General features: G+C 44.5%; 1 protein-coding gene across 2 annotated transcripts in view; it reads left to right on the top strand.

The window, feature by feature from the left end:
* The window catches only part of SMC6 (structural maintenance of chromosomes 6), a 2,412,589-nt gene that overhangs the window by 130,757 nt on the left and 2,257,312 nt on the right, over positions 1–24,520 (top strand). Inside the window, exon 2 of one of the 2 annotated variants that reach the window (XM_069605928.1) lies at positions 23,033–23,104. The exons of the other annotated variant lie outside the window; for it this stretch is intronic. The gene's annotated coding sequence lies outside the window, so the exon portion shown is untranslated. The remainder of the gene's footprint in view (positions 1–23,032; positions 23,105–24,520) is intronic. 2 annotated transcript variants of the gene reach the window in all.

The raw sequence follows: 24,520 nt of genomic DNA on the forward strand, positions 1-24,520 counted from the left end.
AACACCTGAACCAGAGGAATTTACCTCTGAGGAAAACAGGTTAAAGGACCTTCGAGAATCCTTACATGAGGCAAGCAAGTGGGTTAGATAATTCCCCAGAAATAGAATTTGCCAAACCAGACCCAGGGGACCATGCTGAGACCCCTTACAGAATTTTAATGGCAAGAATTGTAGAATTCATGCGTTGGTCTACACATTCACCTGCATTCCAACAGGATGACCTTACAGACATTTTAGTTAAAGGCCCACAGGAGGAGCCTGTGGTTCCATTTCACGCTGCATTACAAAGAAAAATATTGGCTAACTGGGAAACTCCTGAGGTTATCCCGGCGGTTAACAAGAAGTTATCAGCCAAATATAGGGTATCTGCTACTGACCCTGAATTTTTGTCTAAACATCCAACTCCAGAGAGTCTGGTTGTTCAAGCAGCAACTGCATCAGGCAGTAGATCGGCATACCCTACTGTTCCACAGGACAGGGATGACAAAAGATACGACTCTATGGCTAAGAAAGTCTTTTCTGCATGTAGCATGGCGTTGAAATCTAACGCTACTTGTGCGCTCGCAAGGTTCAGCCACACACCTTGGGAGTGTGCTTCATCAGCGGCTGACTGCCTCCCAGAGGGAGAACAAAGGGAAGCGTTTCTAAACATCATTAAGGATGGTAAAGATGCAATGTGCAAATCACTTTGAACTGGCATTGATTCTGCTGACTGTATCAGTAGGGCCATGGCGGCTAGTACTAAAACCTGCAGATTTGCGTGGTTGCGAAAGTCTGGGTTTGCTTCAGATGTACAAGCCAGACTTTTAAATATGCCCTTTGACGGCTCTTCTATGTTTGGTAAGAAGGCGGATGACAGTCTAGAAAAGTTACAGACATCCAAAGCAGCAGCAAAATCCATGGGAGCTGCAATCCGTCAAACGCCATATCGCCCCCCAGGAACCTCTTGGAGAGGTAAGTCCTTTCGCTTTTATTCCGCATTCGGAAAAGGCAGAGGACAGTCGGTTCAAAGAGGTCAAAAAAGATTCACCCGAGGCGGACGGGGTAAAAATACAAAAGCCGCAGCAGCAGGTGCCTCTTTACCCTCGGCATCTGCATCAGCCACCACTAAATCACTGAGACTCACAAAACACCAATAGGGGGCATGCTAACTCAACATCTGACGGAATGGCAGGCTATTACGTCAGATGCTTGGACATTGGAGACAGTTGCCCGAGGTTACTGCCTGCCTTTTCTATGCATTCCTCAGTCATCCATCGGGGAACAGCTCTCTGAAAGTTCCAAATCCGCTCCTCTTGCAGGAAATTGTAGACCTGCTGGAGAAAGGTGCCATAGAACCGGTACCTGTAGCGGAGAGGAACAAGGGCTGGTACTCCCCCTACTTCCTAATACCGAAGGACGACAGAGGAGTTCCTCAGGAAGGACAAGTTCAAGATGTTAACTCTCTCTCAGATCCTTCAGGCCCTCCAGCTCCAGGACTGGCTGGTATCGCTGGACCTTCAGGATGCTTATTTCCATCTGCCAATCCATCTCAAACACAGGAAATACCTGAGGTTCGCAATTGGCGGCTCTCATTATCAATTTCGAGTTCTGCCATTTGGGTTGACCTCCACCCCGAGGGTCTTCACCAAGCTAATGTCGGTAGTGGCTGTAAGTCTAAGGAGGGAAGGGATTCACGTCTACCCCTACCTGGATGATTGGCTGATCAGAGCTGTATCTCAGGAACAAGCTCAGATCCAGCTAGATGTCTGACACTTCCTTCACAAACTGGGTTTCTCCCTCAATTTAAAGAAGTCACAGATGATACCATCACAGAGACTCCAGTTCATTGGAGCGGTCCTGGACACTTCCTGTGAAAAGCCTCACCACCAGAGGTGAGGGCTCAAGATATTCTGCAGATGGTCACCAAGTTTAAAAATGCCCAACGTCTCCAAGCCTTTGACTTTTTGAGGTTGCTAGGTCTCATGGCATTCTGCATCTTACTTGTGCCAGAGGCTCGCCTGAGAATGAGATCTCTTCAGTGGGCACTAAGCACTCAGTGGTCGCAATTCTCAGGGAGAATGACAGATCTCGTTCAGGTTCCGGACAAGGTGGCTCGAGACCTTCAGTGGTGGGTCTGTCGGGAGAACATTTTGAAAGGAGAACTGTTTTGGCAACCAGGGCCGTAGATAACAGTAGTCACAGATGCCTCTCACGGGGTGGGGAGCCCATGCCAACGACTTGACCATCAGCGGTCGTTGGTCTCCATCGGAGTCCAGACTACATATCAACCTGTTAGAGCTGAGAGAAATCAGACTAGCGCTGAAGGCTTTTCTGCCATCTGTACAGGGGAAAAATGTCCTGATAATGATGGACAACACAGTGGCCATGCACTACTTCAACAAAAGAGTTGGCGTAGGATCACTGCCTCTGTACAGAGAGGCGATGCAGCTCTGGTTTTGGGCAATCCAAGAAGGAATCTCTCTATCGGCAGTTCACTTAGCCGGAGCGAAAAACTTGACGGCGGACGCTCTGAGCAGGCAGAGTACAGTCTCCCACGAGTGGGAACTAGCTCAGGAAGTCCTTCAACAGATCTTCACCCTTTGGAGAACCCCTCAAGTGGATCTGTTTGCCACCAGCATCAACAGGAAGTGCTATCAGTTTTGTTCAAGGGAATTTCCCCCGAGAGGAGCTCTAGGGGACGCGTTCGTAGTGGACTGGGAGTTTCCACTTCTGTATGCGTTTCCTCCAGTCCCTGTCATTCCTCAAATGATCAGGAGGTTGAGAAGGTTCCGGAAAGCCATGATCCTAATTGCCCCGGTCTGGGCCAGGAGAACATTGTACCCGGACCTTCTGGACATGTCCATCTGCCCTCCAATTCGTCTTCCACTCAAGGAGAATCTTCTCTCGCAGAAGGGAGGTCAGGTTCTCCATCCAGACATCGGAACCCTCAACCTTCATGCTTGGTATCTGAAAGGTTGAGATACAAGGATTGGGACCTCCCAGATGACATCATGGAGGTGTTGCTTTCGGCCAGAAGGCCAGCAACAAAGACTTTATACAGCTGCCGTTGGAACAAATTGTGCAGATGGTGTAGAGAAAAGATTATCGATCCCTTTTCATGTGGTACACCAACGGTGTTATGTTTTCTACTCTATTTGGCAAATTCGGGCCTTCAGGTTGGCACTATCAAGGGCTATCTCGCAGCGCTATCGATCTTCAAGCGCACTGCAGAGGAACCATCGTATTTCAAGTTACCCTTAGTAATACAATTTGTGAAGGGATTAACCAATCTCTATCCTCCAAGACCATTCCAAGTTCCCTAATGGGACTTAAATTTAGTCTTCAATGTTCTGATGGGTACTCCTTTTGAACCACTCCACTCTTGTTCGCTAAGATTTCTCACCCTTAAAACTGTCTTATTAGTGGCATTGACATCTGCTAGGAGGGTGAGCGAATTACAAGCTCTATCTTGTAAACCCCCTCATACAATTTTTCATAAAGACAAAGTTGTCCTACAAGTGAAGCCTAATTTCCTCCCAAAGGTGGTTTCTAAATTCCACATCACTCAGAAGATTACCTTACCTTCATTCTATCCCCCTCCCCATCCGGGGAAAGGGGAAGAAAGGCTACAAAGGCTGGACCCAAGGCGGGCTTTGAGCTTTTACATCAGCAGACTTGCTAGGATTAGGCAAGCAGACCAACTGTTCGTAGGTTACTCAGGGCACAAATTGGGTTTTCCGATAACAAAACAGACCATTTCCAGTTGGATTATTTTGGCTATTCTGGAATGTTACTGGCAGGGAAAGAGCCTCCTCATAATTTTAGGGCTCATTCAACCAGGGGTATTGCAGCCTCTTCGGCCCTCCAAAGAGGGGTACCGATTCGAGACATATGTGCGGCTGCCACATTGTCGTCTGCACATACCTTCACAAAGTTTTACAACCTGGATTCCTCCTCTAGCCAAGAGACTAGATTTGGCAAAGCTGTGTTGCACTCTATTCATTATTGAAGGGAAACATTGCAATTTTACTCCCACCTCAGTTACACACCACTGCTATGGGAGTCTATCAAGATAAGGAATACGTCGGAGGACACAATCCCTTCGAAGAACAAGTTACTTCTTACCTGGTAACGTTATTTCGATGGGGTGTTCCTCCGACGTATTCCTTATAGCACCTCCCATCCATCCCCTCAGTAAAACTTCCCTTGTGGTTACAGTTTATGCTCCTTCAGGGTCAATAACCAATTCATGTAAAGCAACTGTTAAATGTCAAAACGGAACTGAGCAACGGACGCTGAGCAAGTCTATTTATACGCTTGATGACGTTGGCGCCGATACGGAGGCTGTCGAGGGACGTCGACGCGCAGCGCCCTCTACTGAAAAAAAATCTCCGAGGCCAGCAAGCTGGAGATGATCTATCAATTGAAGATAAGGAATACGTCGGAGGAACAGGAACATCCCATTGAAAGAACGTTACCAGGTAAGAAGTAACTTGTTCTTCTACTGTATGGCATCCTCCAACAGGCACATCTTGCAAAAGAAATTGACAGAGTATACATTTGAAAAGACCATTTGGACGCTTAATACTTCTTTATACTATTAATAGCTTTGAAATTCAAGTTAAATAGATTTTCATTGGTCATGTACAATGTATAAACATTGTTGAACGTATAAATCGCTGCTAATTATTTGTACCGGGAAGTGAACTGTTCTACGAGGTCTGCTTTCGCTGGACAGGGCACGTTTGCAACGTTTTGTGGTAATGTATGTGTCCTAGGAACAAAATCATGAACGATTCAATGAGCATACATGTCCAACACAGTGGAAGTGAGATCACAAAATGGAATTCCATTTCCTGTTATATTGGCTTGACCACCCATTTTTTGCTTCTTTTTGCAAAGGCCATTGTATAACAAAGCATCCCAAAGTTTCCTGCAGTTCTCGCTTATTCTCTCCCTATGTTCTCGTTATGCTCTAATACCGTGTCATGATCTCTGCTTCCAAAAGGTCAGGGTTTTCCCAACTCCCTTGGAAGCAGATCCATAACCCAGGTTCCGAGTGCCAACCAGTCCCAATTGGGACCTTTTGGACCCAGTCCTGGCGCCAGTGGCACCAGGCTCATAAATATGCCCAGTCCCAGCGCTGGAAGCGCCGGGCTCATAATGCTTGGGTGGACTTACCTGCAGCAGACCATGCTGCTTACTTGCCTGCCAGTTGAGTCTCTGATCCTCTTCTGTTTGGAACTACTTTTCCTGTTGGGTGGGGCAGGAGCCACTCCCTAGATTCAGAACACTGGAACTCTTCTGGAAAGCAGGAACTCTTTTCTTACCTAGGCGTGGCTGTGGAAGGAGACACCTAAGCACTACAGGAGGCTATTTAAACCACACCCGATGGATGAATCTTGCTTTGCGTTATTCTGCATCCTCAGCAGCAGAACGCTCATCGTGTCTTCTGCATCTGATCCTGGGCCTAAGGGAAAAGGCTTACCATTCTGAATCAACACCTATTAAGACAAGAAAGAACAGGTTAGCATTACGGTCTTCAGTGACAGCTCTTCACTTACCGGGTCCATCGGCTGTCACCAACGCCTCGCGCTGCATTCCGGCATCTGAAAGACAAAGGCTTACGTACTCTTCGTGCGCTCCGGAGGTCGTCACACTGCATTCCGGCATCTGAAAGACAAAAGCTTACCAACTCTTCGCACGCTCCGGAGGTCTTCGGCGCTGCATCCCGCATCTGAAAGACAAACAAGGTGCGTTTAAAGACATTGGGGAACTTTAATACTCGCGTGCCATTACTCCTTTCCACATCTAACCCAGTGGGTATTCCGGCACCCTGCAGCCGCCCCGAACTTGTACCTGCAAAATAAAAAGACAGTTAGAGCGCGTCGTGAAGCAGGCAACAAGCGCTTACTTACGTGCTTCCAGGCGCTTCTATTCATCACAGGGGCTCCATCTTCAACTCACTTCAGCCCGCCATCCGCCATCGCCGGAACCCTGCAAAATAAGAGACATCATTACTAAAGACTTTAAAGACATTAGAATTACTCTAAACTTACCTTTCGTGCAGTAAACGACGGACAGCAGTCCTCTGAAGTCAAGAGGCCTGCTCCCCTTATCCAGTGAAGAAACTGGTTACAGCACCCTGCCTCGAGGCAGATGGAGAGCACGGCGTTCACTTACCTAAGACATCTTACCCTTCGAGCCAGACATACAGTGCACAGAGGTCCAGCCCAAAGAGCCAGCCGTGTGTTAAACATCACCTTTGAAGATACGGTATACGCCCAGTCAAGACCGGCGCCTCTACGGGAATCAGGTGAGCGTTACATACCGCTAGTAATGTTCGATATTGCATCCGTCTATGCCGAAATGCAATCTCTTGGGCCCTCTTTAGGCACATATTGTGGAACACCTCCAAATCTCAGGTGTGACAGAATTCTGAGAGTCCCTTCTGGTCTCTTGAAAAAGTTTTTTCAAACACAATCTTCTCAAGAGCTTTGTGTGGAGGTGAAGATGGAACCAACTACTTCTTGCGTTGCAGTTCCTCTGATAAAGGTCCATGAGCACATTGGTGAAAATGTAGGTTTTCTGTCCACGAGTAAACTTTGGAACAGTGGTGCATTAATGAGCACCATTTTTCAAGTACAATTTCCACAGACCCATCACAAGTTTTGGAGCTCCACCAAAGATGGTTGCTGAAAGACTTGGACCACTGTAAAATATATATATTTTTTTATTATTATTTTTCTTTTACAAGCAGCTGTGATTGTTCTATTGATTTGGTAATGTGCCATACATCAAATTGATGGTGAATGTTTGGAAACTTCTGTTGCATTGCCTTGGCTATTGAAACATGTCTGTCGGTGGCTATGAGGTCTATTTGCATTCCCCTCGATTGGAGATCTTCCAGGGATTTTATAAAACCATGTTTCTCCACGGCCACTGAGGATTTCCATTCGGACACCTGCACCACCACCGAACTCACAATTATTTTACTTTCCATGTCCTGAAAGTGGTATATGCAGTAATCCGGAGCTGTCGCACTGTCCATCGCCAGCTAGCATGAACCGCTTGCCAGAGAATGTCCTTTCAATAGACATTTGTTCAATTTTCCAGGTTTCACTAATGGCAGAGAATAAAAAATCTGATATTTGTAGTACTGCTTTTAGAAAGGAACTGAAGTCCAACAAATTGACAGAAACTGGACAAAAGTAGAGCCACTGAAAAGTGAAGCTGCTGCACACAGTAGATTTCCAGCTGGCACTTTGCCCAGCATCGGTTGAGTGGACCATGAAAATGTACCATGGAGCTGGTTGGATTTTCTGGTTAGTGCATTGTGATACACACGTCGCATTCACCAATGTCTTCCCGCGTATTTCCCCCCACACTGGATGGACACATTTCAGCATCGGTATAATCTCTACCAGGCAGCTGTCAAATACAATAATATTTGTACTCCATACTCCATAATACAATGTATTTGTGCTCCTTTATTAGACCATCGTCCTGCATGAATGTGGTTTGTGACTCAACTGTTGTGGACATATCGGCCAAACTGGACACACTGTCAACGAGATCTTTGGCAAGTTTCCCGGTCAATTGTGTAGAAGCTTCAGTCTGTTAGTTCCGCTTTTGTTATTTGCACGTGAATTGGAGAAACCATCCATGTCGATTGTTTATTGTGTGGCCCTTTTCTGCGGGTGTAGATTGTGTGAAGTGGTCAGTGAGTAATTCAAAAGCATCTTCCTTATATTCAGTTTCATCTTCATCTTGTCGAGTTCTCACATTGTAGCAACGGTCAAACAACACTTTACTTGCTTCGCCGTCACATTCAATTAATTTTCTGGCCATTGGGCATAAGCATCTCGAGTCTGCTTATAGACTGGACCACGCTGTGCCTCAAATAATAGTTGCTCAATGGTGAAATCTGTTTGGCAAGAAGCATCTTTGGTTTCATTTGCTGTCTGTGTTTTTAGACTTCTTTTCCTTCTGGGCCTCTAGGAGATGGGTTGTAAAAACATGTTCTATGTAAATCCAACATTCAGTATATAGCACTTTAGATTAAAAAAACATGTTATGAAGACAACACCAGCCCAAAACACCTTTAGTAAATGAAATTGTTTTACCCTTGTTTACTTGATTTTCTGTGAAACTGTGTTCTTCACCATAAGAACCGCACCAGCAAGCTGGTCCACCACCTCTGATCCATGTGCTTTCTCTTCTAATTCCCGACCTTGTATACATTTCTTGAATAGAATATTCATTTAAAAAAAACAAAAGTAAATCATATTTCAACTCGGTCATTTCGAATTTCACCGGATTGATGGCAAGTGTACTCGATCAGAGATAACAGTGCAAAACCTACTGATTGTCATGTTGCACTCGAGCATTTTGCAATGTATTCTGTATTAGGGTAGAAATTGTAACGTTAGAACTGTAATTATAAAAGTTTGTAACACTGCACGTTTATATGAATGTCGCTGTCTAATAGTATCCGATGTAGGATTTAATTTCTTTCATTCAAGGAAACTGTCAGTACACATACCTCATACTCTGGACCGGCTCCAAAGGATGATGTAATTGTAGTCGAAGTACCAGCATCGCTCTGAAACACAGTACTTGTTTTAGTATGGATAAAAACGGTGAAATTGAACAGAGACAATAGGATGCAGACAGTGCTACATATAAATAGAAACCCATAAATGAAACCTATTGTAAAAAAACAGGATATGTAAACTATTTCATATTATTTAAAATTACATGCATAATTCATTTCACTTTTCGATTACGCGAATGTAACTACCTGATAGGCGCTCAAAGTTGTTGTTGACTCCGGAAAAGAATAGATGCAGAATCTTGCTAAGTGGTAAAAGGGAACATTTGATTTGCATTAGATATGTAGGAAGATCCAACTGTCAATAAATTGAACTTTTGCAAGTCTGCATGGCTCACCATTGGTATACTGGACGTGTCGGTGGTGATGTTAATAGCGAGGGTCTGTGCTTCAGTCCGTATGTTCACCTAAAAGAAAAGAATTGACATGAGAAGCAACTGATTACGAAAAGTTTATGCTTATTTCGAAGGGCACTATGGCATAGTTTTCTATGTTCATAATTAGTTTCTATGATGCTCCTAAAACCAAGGACAGATGTGTAGCAAAATGGGGTATAGTTATAAAGTAATACAATCTGGTTAATTTGCAAAATTGTAGTAAACATTTTACACCGAAAGCACCAATCCTTTCATGTAGTTAGCTGTTCAGTACCCGAAGGCCTACAGCTAATTCATCATCCGGAACTCACCTGGTCCCGCAGGTCCATTAATCGAGTTGGAATTGTATCTGAAAGCAATTTACGAGACGTTCTGAGTCGATTTTATTTTGTGTACTGTGATTGGTTATACTTATCCGGGGTAAAGTGGAGGCTGCAGATGCGGAATCGAATGGCCCTCAAGTCCCCCAAGCCATCCTGGGCCCTACTTTCAAGCTCGCCTGGCAAAAATTCACAGTATCTGACCCATTGTCTTATTAGATCTATATTCCTCGGGAATGTATGCATTATTGTGCCCTTAGGTTTGTCATGGGTCTTAGAACGGCAACCATAAACCATATAAGTAGGCATTCTTGAAAAATCTGTAAAACCAAAAGTACACCTAGTTACAAAAATGTTTTACATGAATGCGTGAGAAAGATGGAATTATATCAAAATTTTCTATACAATGTTTGTTTTGGTCACAGAAGCAAATCCTGTGTAGCGTAGTCGAATATGCAGTAGGATAACTTTCATACAGAATTGATTGATGTGACACAAATCGCAACGCATTACTCACCCGTTGAATGTACTTTCATGCATCAAAAGGAAACCTGCTTATAGACCTGGTCCGCGAAGGATGCAATTCTATCCAAATTGACACTGATGAGATTTGCTATATATCGAGAACAGAACAAATTAAACAGAAGACAATGGTAAAGGCAATGAGATGAATGAACATTACACTACTGGGTACATTTGTTCGAAATAGATAGAAATTTAGAGATCAAAAAGAGATGATTAGGTGACATGCCCTTACCTTGACTAATGAACAATTAGATTCAGCAAGCAGGGTAGTTAGTAGCAGGAGAACAGGTAGAGCAATCAAGAGTTGACTTGCAGTGCTCACAGATGTTCTCAGGATAAATATCAAGGGGTTTATAAAGAATTAAAAAAGTGGATGTGTATGTGAATGAGTGACGTGTTTATGGCGTTGTCTTATGTGGATTGCAGGGGCGCAGTCTGAATCAATGGAGCCAGTAGACACAGGGTCTGGGGAGGTCATGTGTACAATGGCCCCTGCGCATAAGATACCTTTTTGAAGTGTACATGGTGTTTGGCACCTTGGCCGTTCCCATCCTGCCATCCCCCTCGGGAGGGCACAGCCACAGGTGCGAAGTGCCATTGATACTGGGGGGTGGGGGGGAGGCAAGAGACATGCAGGAAAGGGCCAGAACACTGCTGAATGGAGACACACTTATGTGGATTGCAGGGGTGTGGTCTGCTTCAGGGGAGCATGCCTGGAGACACGGGGTCTGGAGAGGCTATGTGTATAATGGCCCCTGCGTGTAAGATACCTTTGAAGTGTACATGGTGTTTGGCACCTCAGCCGTTCCCACCCAGTCAGCCCTGCCAAGGCAAGTGAGCGTTACCATGATTCACTAAAAAATTGAAACAACTATTCAGATAAGTTCAGTTGTACTTTATTTTGTTGCTGTTGTTGATGGCACAAATATACTTCGGGTTGCAGCACAGTGTGGGAAAAATCCCCTGTACTGACCGCTGTGACTGCGAATTCGGCTCGAATGGCACCAACGGCACAGGTGGGTATTACTCGTCGAACGTGGTATCCAAGCCTTCCATGAAGCCACCATGTAAACGTACAATAGGCCACCAGCCTGTACCACCTGTGCAAGAGAAACGTACAAACTGTTTTTAAATGAACATAAGTGTACAAACCTTAGTTAAAAATGCAATCTTGTATCCTATGGCATAGTTGCCAGTACAAATTTTACTTCATGGGTCAATCAACTTGGGCTTTAAAGTGTACACACATTACAAAAGTGAATATGCATTCCATAACGTTTGGGGAACAGAGAAATATTGTTTCTTGGTTGTACGTGAAAGATATGACCACTATGATTTTCCCACATCGCGAGTGATGTATAGCATTGCAAGACTATATTCTTTTGGCAGTGATAGATCAAAGTTACGACAATATAGGAGACAAACATGAAATGTTAGTGGCCTAAGTGACATCACATCTCAAGTACACTTACTCGTTATTTGGATTGCGAGGGCGAACACTGTTCTGCGATGCTCGTGCATAAGCACCATCATAATTCTCAACACAGACCTTGTGAGGCAGGCTGCCCAGAAGTCATGCAGATCGGTAACGCCTGGCGGCAGTGGCTCTTCTTCAGATATGTAGGACAAGCATCCAGAGATTTCTCTGCAGCAGCAATTCTCCTCGGTTGGCATGACCTTGCACAGATTGCAGGTACACCTGATGGAAACGTCTTCCATGCGACTAGACTCGGGCTCTTGATCCGGTGATTCGTCCCCCCAACTGTCGTCCGAAGCCCCATCGTTTCCGGATCTTTCCTTTTTCGACTAATTCCGCCTCAGAATACTCTGGCTCGTACTGGTAAGGCTGTATTGTTGCCATTATACAACAAAATTAAAATAGGTACTAACGAAGATAGCTGAACAGAGCAGAAATGAGCCACAGGATACACATAAAAAGTGAAACGATTTGAAAAAGCAACTCTGATGTTGTCTGATAAGCTGCCTGTTTATACTTATTGAGGAAAGAGGCTTCCTGCCATTTCCATGGAGACACTTCATTAGCTGGCGCACAGAGAAGGTTGACGTGAGACGTGCATTCGCATTGTGAAATAGGCTGTACGCGTCGAGTGATGTCGGCTTCAGGGGCGAGGGATATGATTTAGTGCTGCAAGGGCAGTTCACCTTAGGGCGATGCGGCAACGGATAAGAGTAGCACAAGATGGCCGTGCCCTGCTACCTGAATTTACATGAGGAAAGTGAGAAAAACTAAGGTACGGTGCATAGGAAATGGTTTTACAATCGATCAGTGTATGCTTAAAACCACATGCCCGAACGCTCGGGAGAAATAATTTTTTTGAGAGCACTATTCCTTTTAAAAAGGATGCATGTGGTTTTGTGAAGGGAGGAGGTTTTCGGGATGCTGGTCGTAGTGGGAGGTTGGTGGACATGAATGCCCCGGGGGAGATGGATGTGGTAGGAACATTCAGGGCGGTTGACACCTGTTGAGGTGGGCAATGGGAGGAGTTGGGTACCAGTGAACTTTGAGTGTCGGGTGAGAGGGTTACTTCGATGGGGGGGGATCGGGGAGTAGGTGGGTAGAGGTAGGTATGTGAGATGAGGGGGGTCAAGGGGGAGGGTTCGGAGGGTGGTGTTGTTCCAAAATCATCCCACCCAAACCCCACACCATAAATGACTGAGTCTGGAGGGTGCTGGGGGATTAGGTGTACAGGGTGAGAGGTCAAGAGAAAGGGGGAGGAAACTGGGAGAGAGGGAGTGTGAGGGGTTATAGGTGGGAGATGCTGAGATGTTGGGCTGAAGCAGAAGTGTTGCAGGAATGGAGGGTCGAGGGAAAGGACTAGTCACGTTGTCTGCATTTTGTGGGTTTTTGGTGCCATATGGGGTGTGAGGGTTGGGGGACAGAGGGGAAGGGAGATGAGGCTACTGTTCTAGCAAGGGCGAGAGGAGCTACTTTTAGGGAAGGGATATGGGGGGTTGGGGGGGGTAGAGTAGGGATTAAGTGGGAAGCATTGGAGGTTGGTCGAGAGAGTGGTGGGTTCCCCAGTGGGCTAAGGGGGGAGGGAGAGGGCGGCATGGGGAGGTAGGATCAGCAGGCACAAGGATGGTGTGGAAGTAGAGGTGGAATCGTGCTGTTTCAAGCGCCACAGTGCTCCCCTTGCTTGGGAGTTCGATAATGGGCGTGGTGTATGGGAGGGTATCAGAGGGGGGGTGATAGTTGAAGCGTTAGGGTGGGATGGGGAGTGGGGGTTGAGTACTCCTCTGATCTTCGAGTTGTACGAGGGATGATGGTTGGAGAGAGGGCGGGCAGCATCTCAGTGTATTGATGTATGGTGGAGGGGTTGTTGTTTGCCATCAGGAGGGGGGGAGAAGGGGGGGTCGTGAAGTTGGGAGCTAGAGAGCGGGGCATGCGCCACGAGGGGTGATCCATGGGGGGGGGGGGGAGTAGCGGGGCTAAGGTGCTATATGAAGAGCTGGGATCTCTATCATGAGGTGGTCAAGGGCAGCACTTGGAGATTGATGTACTAGTAGTAATAGATGTACAACATACGTCTAGATTGTGGGCACTAGGGCAGTGGTAGAGGGCCAAAGAGGGTAACAGTAGTATGGAGGTTTAGATGCAGTATAGGCAAGTAAATCACAGTACTATCCCAGACGGCACCTTCTAGTTGTGAAACATGTCAGCAAAAGCAATGCTAAGAGTGCACCTTAGGCAAGTGAGTCACAGTGCTGTTTCAGAGGGTATTTTTAAAATGAAAATCAATCTTGCTTTCTAGATGTGGGTCAGTCTAACCAGAACAATTCCTAATAGTGTGGGACAGGCAGATAAGTCACAGTACCATCACATCGGGCACCTTCTAGATTTTAATCAATGTAACAAGACAAATTGTAAGTGAGCGGCACAGACAGGAAAATCGCAGCACTGTCACAATGGTAAACAAATCGTAGTATTATCTCGATGGGTACCTTCTAGAAGTGAGTCAGACCAGGAAGAAAAATTCCAGATGTGCAGTGCGACAAGTAGATCAAAGTACTATCTCAGTGGGCACTTTCTAGGTGAGAGTCAATCTAACAAGAAAAATGAAGTCACTGTGGGTACTTTCTCGATCTGAATCGATGTAAGAGGAACAAATTCAAAGAGAGCTTCAGAGGCAGCTAATTCACAGGCATATTATAGTGTGCACTTTCTAGATGTGCATCAATGCAACAAGCACAATTTTCTAAATGTGTGGAACAAATAAGCTAACAGTACTGTCTCAGTGGGCACTGTCTAGATGCGAGCAACAATTTCATGTGTGCGGGACAGGCAATGAATAGTTTCCAGGTGTGCGGCACAAATAAATCACAGCACTATGTCAGAGGGCACCTTCGAGGTGTGAACCAAGCTAACGGGAACAATTTCGAAGTGTGCGGGACAGGCAAATTAATTACAGTACAATTTCAGTGGGCACTTTATAGATGCGAATCAATGCAACAAGAACAATTTTCTAAGTGTGCGGCACAAATAATTTACAGTACTAGCTCAGTGGGCACCCTCTAGATGTGAAACCAGCTAACGGGAACAATTTCTAACTGTGTGGGACATGCAAATAATAACAGTACTGTCTCAGTGTGCACTTTCTAGATGCGAATCAGGCTAACAACGAATTGTTGGGGCTAAAACAGGGCAGTGAAGACCTCCTGACTTACATAACCATGTTCAGTCTGCTCATTACAGAAACTGGCCTGACAAAAAAAGGACCCCACCGACCCCCTTCTGTAGGGGCTTATGAACCAAGTTCAGACGTATTAGCCCAGGTTATTTCCCACAGGATTGCTCGAAGTGTATTGATTTAGTGGTACAACTTTGTCAACTGCTGAACAAATGAAAGGTAGATCATCAAGGTGATAAGACGCATGGTTTCCAACCAAGAATTCACCACCTGCTGTACGACTTCCCAATGGGCCACAGAACCTATGCAAATTGGGTGAGTCAAGGGTCTGTTGTGTGAAGAAGGAAAAGAAGCAAGCTCAGCAACTCTGTACTGAGGAAGACCGAGTTATTGCATAAGGGAATATCCATCCCACCCAAAAGGACCCAGTAAGCCAACCGGAGCAACAGAGGATGCCTGTAGTGATCCAGTCAGAAAACAAACACTCTAGACAATTGTGAAGGTCAACAATGGTCATTGCAGTCATTTACCTGCCTGCAACTAAAAACCATTCTCACCTGATGCTACAGGTGGCTTTCTCGGAGCCCAGTCAGAAACCCCAGGCAGCAGGAGGGTTTATCGATTGTGCAGCCACTGGTAGGAAAGTACCGATTCCAACAGCCCTGACATGATCTTGGTCCCTAAGGAAAGGCCAGAAGATGTTTGCACAGGGGATGTCGTGAGGTTGGCTTGGGTCCAGCCAGGTATCAGACTGAACAAATCCGGTAGCAGTGCTTAGACTGACGTACCGAGTGGGCAACCTTCGACCTTATTGAAGCACCCATATTCAAAATCCTCCTAGGCATTCCATGGCTGACTGAGCATGATCCCCAGATATTGTAGGACAGGATTCTCCAGTTCTCGTATTCTCCTGTCTCCAGTGATGTGTTATGCACCGTAAACCCTACAGACATTATCTAATTGTCCAGGAGGGCACAAGCCATCCAGGATTGTGAGCATTGGAAGGACTTTCAAATGTAAAACAGTCGTTCAAAGAGATGTACTGAGCAACAGAGTGGCAAACATTCTACCGCCTGACAGACCGTACAATTGCCAAATCGAACTTCTATCCAGAGCCTGGCGTTTTGCTTTATCCCTGCCACGTATAGGGACCTCAGACTTGTGTCCCCTAGACCCTGACAAAACAAGGCAAAGAATCACACTTAGACCTCTAGTTATAATAAAGAATGGCTCGTTATAGGCCCTTTATTCACTCTTTACACATACACACATAACATATAGTCAGTTATACATAAACCTAGAAAAAGAGCTTCACCATTGATATTGTTGCAGAAAACACCTTCATCTCGGCTATCACAACACTGCTTAGTCCCAGAGCAGGTAGGTAGAGAGATCATTCGTACTAACTGGGTCTGGAGCAGAGCGTCCTCCCTCTCAGCGAGACTGCATCACCCGGGGGTCCAATTCGATCTGTTCTCCCAAGAGGAATAACTACTATTTATGAGGGAGTCCCCACCCCTCATTGGTTACCAGACTGCCCTTGGCCGAAGAGCAGACAATAAGCATGAAGGACAAATAGTGGAAAATTCCAACTTCTCTCCCTTGCCTTTGTTCCCCGTACCCCTTATCACTGCACTTGCAGAGCGCTCAGACTCCCTTTCTGGCTCGTCCTTCAACGAACAATGCAACTGTTCTCCACAGTTAGTCCATCTGACATCATTATGTGACCTTACCTCCGCTGCAAAATTCACGTTTACTTACTGAGCCCACGAAAACGTAGGCTTTCATTGCGGTAATGAAATTGAATTTCCAAAATGGCCACGTATCGGTGCCATGTTCTTTTAGCTCAATTTACGCACATGCACTACACCTGGATAATGTGCACTTGAGTCTATGGGCCAACTGAGCCCGAACAGAAACCTCTTTAGCAGTACCTGGACAAAATCCTAGCAAATGGCTTCATAACACCGTCCAAGTCACCAGCTGCGTCGTTTTTTGCACCAAAGAAAGGGGGGATTTCTATACATGCATAGATAACAGGGGAGTCAACAAAATAACCAAGAAAAATTATCTGATTTTTCTCAGATCCAAGTTCTGTAAAACCAAGTTAAGGAAGCATCAGTTTACACTAAACTTGACTTGAGCTGGGCATACCGCCTAGACCAAGCGAAACCCAGAGATGAGTGGTAGAAGACCTTCTGCACACAGTGCTTGTTGTTTGAATATCTGGTAATGCCGTTTGGACTGTGCAATGGCCTGTCAGCGTGTCTGTATTTAATCATTGATGTGCTCAGGAGCTAATTGGCGTCTGCACTGTTGTATATATATTGATGACCAGTATTCTCAAAAACATTGAAAGAACATGTAAAGGCTGTGTTGACATAACTCAGGAATCCAGTTATTTGCTAAACTAGAGCAATGTACATTCTATGCCCGAAGTAGGCGTTTTTGGGTTTTATTTTAACTCCAGAAGCTACTACGGACCCAGGAAAGGTAAAGGCTTTTACACAATGGCCCTCATCCACGCCAGTCATAGAGATCCAGTGTTATGGAGGATCTGTGAATTTTTATTGTTTCATGTCCAACTTATCCTCCGTATTGAGATTAGTCACCAACCTACTGAGAAAGCGCCAGTGATTTGAAAGGCTTGGTGGTCCTCTGCTCTACACACAGGGATTAAAGAACTTCTTTTCCACAGTACCCACATTAAGGCATCAAACATCACCTATCCCTATGTTGTAGAAGCAGCTGCATCAATCCACGGTATGGGAGCAATGCTTTTTCAACAAGAGCCGCAAACTAACCACTTACACCCCATAGCCTTCTGGTTGAAAGTTTACACCAGCAGAATGCAATTAGACCATTACAGAATAGGATATGCTGGCGATCAAGTCTGCATTTAATGAATGGCAGCATTATCTCCTCTGAGCTACCACCCTTAACAATCATCACAACCTCTAGTTCCTACTTTCAGCTAGAGCATTAACCGCACGTCAACTGAGGTGGCCGCTTTTCTTCCAGAATATAGTTTTATCATTATTGCTCCAGAGTTAGAAACGGGAAGGCGGACACACTCACGCCTAGGGATTCATGATATATGATTGGTTATTTATAACGTGCTTAATACCCAGAGCTTTCTAACCGCGGACCCGGGCATCGAACCTGTGTTGCTCTGTGTCGTCTTGCTTACAAGGTGAGCACTTTGCCCCTGCGCTATCCTCTCGAGACAGAAGATACTGGAAGAAGAGGACCCTCCACCTATCCTACATCTAACGAGTTATCAGATCATTATCAGATGAAGAAAACTCCCTAGAGGATATCCGTGAGTCTTTCACTTGGCTATATTTAGAATAATCGGTCATATGTAGACCCAGATCATTCACAATCTGACGGTTTGCTTTTTTCCAGGGGAGACTTACCTTCCAAGGAACTGAAGATAATAGCTCTATGCCATCTGCATTGTGGGATGTATTGACCCACTCTGCTATGCGGCATCACCATGCCAGTTATGGTGAAAGAAACAGCAACAATGGCGGCAAAACCCTTGTGCGCGCCAAAAATCACCAAAAACCTTTGGCACATGTTCACATTACAAAATGGACAAAATTCTGCAGAAAGTCGAAACAAAGTCTCAGAGCTGTGGAATTTTGATGAGCAGATTCTCCATAAAATATGCAATCTGTGTATGTGATTTTTATAGAGGTTGCACATGTGTAAATATGTATTTTGCCAAACTTAGACTGTGTTCCAGTGGCTAGGGATGGATTCTCAGCATCATAAAATTATACCATAAAGATGACACTCTGTTTCTCTCCTCCTATCAAGGCAGAGAGTAGACTCTGACCCAATCACCTTTCACAGGGGCAAGCTCAGCTAAGCCGGCCCACACCCCCCCTTTGTGATGTCATTTTAGAGGATAGAGACAGCTGACAACACATAGGAACTCACTGGTCCAGCCACTTTCCTGATTCCGACGAAGCACTCTGATCCAGCATCCTACATCCAGCTTTAATATTCTTCCAGATGCCAAATCTCTTGCCAGCAATAGAGACTATTGATTTCCAACAAGGCCCAAAGCCTTAAATGTATTCTCTCCCCCAGTGAAGCGCTGTGTGGGGTGAGAAGGCCTTTTGAACCAATAGCATGAAATTCTCTGGCTTGCCACCACTAGGCTTGCCTGAGGAACTCGCCATCCAGCTGATTCAAATACCCCCAGACTAGGAGGGCTGATCCTGTGCCAATCCGGCAACAGGCCTAGGGGGATCAAGTCCTGTGCCTGATGTGCTGTCTTTCCTATACCAGACCCAATCCATGACCACAACTGACAGTCCAATTTAAAAACTGATCCTGTGAGTATTAATAGGAAGAACTGTGGCCCATAGTATATTTAATTTGTCTTATCTCTATTTCCAACCCATCCTATCTTTCATTCAGAACCAGTATTATTAGGGGTATCTTTGCATTGTCTTATCCCTATCTCAAACCCATCCTATCTTTCCTTCAGAACCAGTATTGTTAGAACTATCTTTGCGCTGACCCTTTTCTCATCTGAAGAAGTCATGTTTCCTTAGCAGACGGGTCACCCTGATCAAATGACTGTAGGATCCCTGTGTGCTATTCGCTTTTTCATAGTCATCCTCTAGTGTAAGCAAACCCATTTGTCATTTTCAAAAGTGCATTTCTGTTTTCCATCTCGCAAAAACGACTTTTACTAAAACCTCTTTAACTCCCTCATTTTTTGTGATAGAAACAAAATACTTGTACCTAACATTCACATCCATAGAACCCAAAACCGCATTGCAAAACAGTGCGATTCTCCTGTTATCGCGAATATCGCGCAATGAAAAGTTTGCTGCAATTTTAAAAATCTGAAAGGTTTACACGTGTAAAAGCGCTCTAAACTGCTCCCAACTTGGACTTTAAGATTTCAAATGTTTTCTGCTGACTACATCGTTGCTTGTGCTTGTGTGCAACTGTTCAAAGCGGCTCCCATAAGAATGTGTAACCATTTAAGTATTTTGACCACATTTGGTGTTTTGCCCAGTCAATTCTAAAGATCATTTTAAAACCCATTCTGACAGATGAAAAGTCAATTCTGTTTTTCTCGTGCTTTATGGGGGGAAGGTGGGACTGATAATGTGTTTTGATTTGTGCTATTCCTGACTACCTGCTCTCTCCTCCTATCTCTTTACATTGCCTATTGGGGGGGTTGAGGGGTCTTGCAGGGAGAACCTCTAACCCTAGTGCTATCTGATATAAACCAACACAAAAGTATTCTTTGCTGTGCTGCATTTATTTTGCTCCTTACTTGTTCCTGGTGTATTAAAGATATTGTTCAGTGTTCTGTCACCCCATTGGTGATTGTTGTTTACCCATTAAAATATATTGTGATTACATTTTAGATACATAAATATTTACCTTTTGTAACCTGATTCCTGGTTCAGTGTGACCGGGGGGGGGGGGTCTCAGGAGAAGGGTGTGATATGAGTGGTATATTGTTCAGAATATTGAATTTATAGACAAATAAATAAGGATTTCAGTTGTGCACTACATGCTGGGTTTTTACTTGGGTGTGTACCGGATTGAAATCACTTACAGCATGATACACCTCTCGCTGGGCATCCGGGTGTTAAAAACCCTACAGATTTAATCCAACACGATTCTGGTTTGTCCACAGGGTGCTTTCGGGAGTATGTCCAAACCTGTATTACCTGTGCAAGCTCCAAAATCAGCCATCCGCATCCTCTGGGCCTTTTGCAGCCAGTGGTTATTCCTCCAACACCTTGGTGGCATCGGAATGATTTAATCCATAGTAGTGCTGTCTGTTATGCCTATGTCTTCCAGTCTTTTGGTTAGGGTTTCATGGCTAACTGTGTCGAAGGCTGCAGAGAAGTCGAGCAGAATCAGGGCTGAGGTTGTGTCGGAGTCTGTGTTTGTTTTTAGGTCATCCCAGATGGATAAGTAGTGCTGTTTCTGTTCCTCTTGAGGTTCTGAAAACGACTTGTGCTTGGTCTAGCAGCTGATGTTTTTCTACGTGTTCTTGGGTTAATTTGCATACGTAGGTTTCCAGGAGTTTCGCTGGGTAGGGAATGTTTGAGATTGGCCTGTAGTTGGAGAGGTCTTCTACGTCGCCACTTGTGTTTTTTTAAAAGTGGTTTGATATAAACTGATTTGAAGGTTCTTGGTACGGTTCCTGTTGCTAGTGAGAGATTTAGGAGGTTTCTGTAATATTCTGATGGTGTTCCTTGTGCGAGGATTGATTTGTAGATGTCTGGTGGGCAGTGATCCATGGGTGACCCTGCTTTCTTGCTGTGTTTTACCAGCAAGACGAAAGCCTCTGCTAATATTTCGGGAATGTTTTGGAATTTGTGTTGTGGTTCTGTTAGGTCCGGTTGGTTGAATGTTATGGTTGGTCTGTTTTGTATGATTTGTCGGATGTCGTTGATTTTGTTCTTGAAGTGATCTGCCAGGTCGTTTGTCTGAGGGGCCTGGGGTGTTGTCGCAGCCTGGTGGGTTTCTCATTTCTTTGATGGTTTCTAATTTCTTTGATGGTGTTGAACATTTCTTTTTGTGTTTGTTGCATTGGTGATTCTGTCATCATAATGCCTTCTCTTTGCTTTTTGTATTTGCTTCTTGTATGCTCAGATTTTTTTCTGGAGCAGTATTTTTTTTGCCAGTTTGTATTCTTTCCTCCATTCCAGCTCCATATTCTTGTTGTCCTTTTTCATGGCGCTTAGTAGTGGGGTCAACCATTTTGCCATTGACTTTTTTTTTTTTTTTTTTTTAAATGGGGTGAAGGATTTTTTTCAGGGCGATCTTTTCAATTGTTTCGGCAATCCATTTGTGTAGTAGCTCCGCTTTCCCGTCTAGGTCAGCCAGCTCTAGTTCTGTAATTGAGGGTTTGGTTGTTTCCAGCTGTTCGAATAGGTTGCTTGCTTTGACGCTTTTCCAGTTTTTTTGTGGTGGTTGTGAGTTTGGGGGCTTGGATGCAGAGTAGAGTTGGTAGTCTGATGACGAATGGGATGATGAGATGGTTGCTCCACAGTATTTGTATCGGCGGTGCCGTGGTATGTTTTTCCTTGGTCAAGATTGTGTCTAGGGTGTGTCCTACCGAGTGTGTTGCTCCTTTGATTAGCTGTCCTAGTTTCACGGTTGCATTTTGTCCAATCAGTGAGTTTTGGGAGTTGGCGTGACTTGCTTCAAACCAGATGTTGAAGTCCCCCAAGATAATGAGATGTTTGTGCTTGATGGCTATGTTGGTGATGGCTTCTACGAAGTTATCGACGAAGGTTGCATCGTATGACTGTGGTCTGTACACCAGAATGAATGTGATGTTGGTTTTTGGGTTTGCTGATGGGTGTATGACCATGATTTCGCAGTTGATGTTGAATGGTTTGTCTATTTTTATTTTCAGGTGTCCTTTGAATGCTATCGCAATGCCTCCTCCTTTTTTTATTTTTCCTGTTTATTTGAAGGCAGCTTTGGAGTGTGATTTTGTAGTTGTCATCCAGCCATGTTTCTGTGATGAATAGGATATCAATGCTGTTGTCATCGAGAAGGTCAAAGATCTCTGAGTTTTTTTACATGGATTTTGCGTTTATTAGATTGCAGTGGAGTTTAGAGGTGTAGTTTGGTTTGGGCTTTATTTTTGGTGTTGTCTTCTGATCGGTGTTGGGGTTTTCTTTCAGGTGGATCTCTAGTTGTGCAGTTGGTGCAGGTGCGTCTGTGTCATCGAGGTTCTTCTAGGTTCAGTCTTCGGTTTTGGTTTTCATCAGGTTCTTTCAGGAATTGTGGGTGTTGAGTGGAGGTTGCTCTTGATTTGGTGATGTAAGGTGTTATTGGGTCGATTATGATTTTATTATTTCTAGGATTGTCCGTTCTTCTGCGTGGTTGTGTTTGGTTTTCTGCTATTGGCGATTCTTGCGTTTGGTTGGTTTGTTCTGTTTACTGGTTGTTTGCGAGGAATGGAGTTAAGTAGAGGGATTTGTCTCTTCTCATAGCTTTGGTTCGGTTGTTCCTGTCTGTGGGAGTGTGTTCTGCAGTTGCAAGTCTTTTGTTGTTGTTCCGGTGTGTTTGTTCTTTCTGCTCTTTTTCTTTCACTTAGTACAGGTTGTTTGCGCTGCATTTTGAAGTTGAGGGCTGTTTTGGTCTTTATTTTATTTGTCTTGGTCTAGCTGTCTTGTGGTGTAGTACTAGGTGTGGGGAATTGTCCGCTTCATGTTTGGGTACTGTCTGTAGGTGGTCATCTGGTATTGCAATCCTATAAGCAGCTAGATTTGGGAGTCCTGTATAGTGGGAGAGAGGTCTACGCCTAGATTACAGTCCTAAACGCAGGTGGAAAGTATTACAATCCTAGATATGGCTAGATTTGAGAGTCCTGTATAGTGAGAGAGAGGCCTACGCCTAACGGGTCAAAGGATTGAAGTCCTAAACACAGGTAATAACGTTCTTTGTGATATCTCAGATTATCGGGCTGGCTTTGATAATAATAGTCACACGCCCCTTATATGATCAAGGTATATGCACCACAATATATACACTCATGAAGACTTTTATTTAATATAGGATTAATCCGATAAGAAACGGGACAGTTTTTGGAGACCATTGAATGATTTAAAGAGTTAAAGGCAAACGAAGGTAAGCAACGTGTTGATCCCTCTTAATATGCACATTACAGAGTGACAGAGGTTTTCTGCTGGCATTTAGCCTAACATACAACTATTGACTTCCAGGCACCTCAAGGAGGTCTACTTATTGGAAGACTGACCATTAAGAAAAGAGAGCACGCAACGAACGTGTAAACTGTATCTGTAGACAATTTAATACGTATAGGTTAACGCAAGAATGGATAGCACAGAATTTTGTAATTTGGTGAGTTTTCATTCAAACCCTATGAGTCACTAATGTGGAGGCCCTCTCTAATGTAATGATGCAAAGCATGGTAGAGATGATCTTTTTAATGGAACAAATGGTGATAGGGGCACACTAATGCATTAACAATTTGGTAAATATGAGCACTTGATAGCTAGGGTTTCTCTCTGAACCGGCCACGGAAAGTATGGTGCTCCACTCTACCCACAAACTAATTTGAGACTGCACGAAGTTCAAATTACCATTAAGATAACATTTATAATATTTGTTCCTGTTTTTTTCTACATGCTTCACATCCAATGCATTTACTATGATTTGTGTATGTAACGATATATTACTTTAGCTTGAAACTTATACATATGTTTTTCGTTTATTGGCTGGAATGTATAATTTTTACTTTAGAATGTACATGTATGTAATATCTGTGACACATGGACATGTTATTGATAATTCATCAGCCTTGAAAATGACCTAGTGTTGAAACACGTGTTGGCTGATACATGATCAAATACTTCAAACAGAAGGATCACCTCAAGACTTGATTGTTAATGACTTTATTGTGGTATATAATGACCTTATTCTGACAAATTGCATATATAATGGGATTTAAAATTGATGGGCTTAGCGCGACCCGCCGGCACCGCCCAACACTACCTTTTAGGTTGGGCTGACTTCGGACCTGGTTGATCCTGAGAACTCCCCGGCATAATTTGAGCCCCCAGACTCATTTGCACTTCACTCATGGCTCGGAAAAAGAGGCCAGGCACTCCTTACACAAGGTCAGGCAAAGGAAGAGACCAGGAGAAGCCTGTCCGCCAGACACTGCAAGATTTTGAACAGAATCCCACGAGATCTGGCAATCTCATGAGATTCCTATTGGGAGCCTATTTAAGGCCCCGACTACTGGCAAGTGGTGCCAAACGTGGTGGAGAGAAGGACATCGCTCCTTCAGCACAGCAGGCCCACTTCTCCAGCATGGGGTCTGGCATGGATTCACATGCTCATGAATATTCCCCTTCGACAGGCTGGGAATCCTCGTTAAAGAAATAATCAGTATCAGTTTCGTTTCTGATCTGTCTTTCGTAGTAGTAACCAATCACTGATCTCTGCGTCATACTGACCACAGCCAATGACTGCCCTCTACCTAAGCCCCGCCTCTGGCAGCCATCTTCAGATTTTTAC

Source organism: Ambystoma mexicanum, chromosome 4p (genome assembly GCF_040938575.1).
Source record: "Ambystoma mexicanum isolate Mex_15411 chromosome 4p, UKY_AmexF1_1, whole genome shotgun sequence".
Lineage (NCBI taxonomy): Eukaryota > Metazoa > Chordata > Amphibia > Caudata > Ambystomatidae > Ambystoma > Ambystoma mexicanum.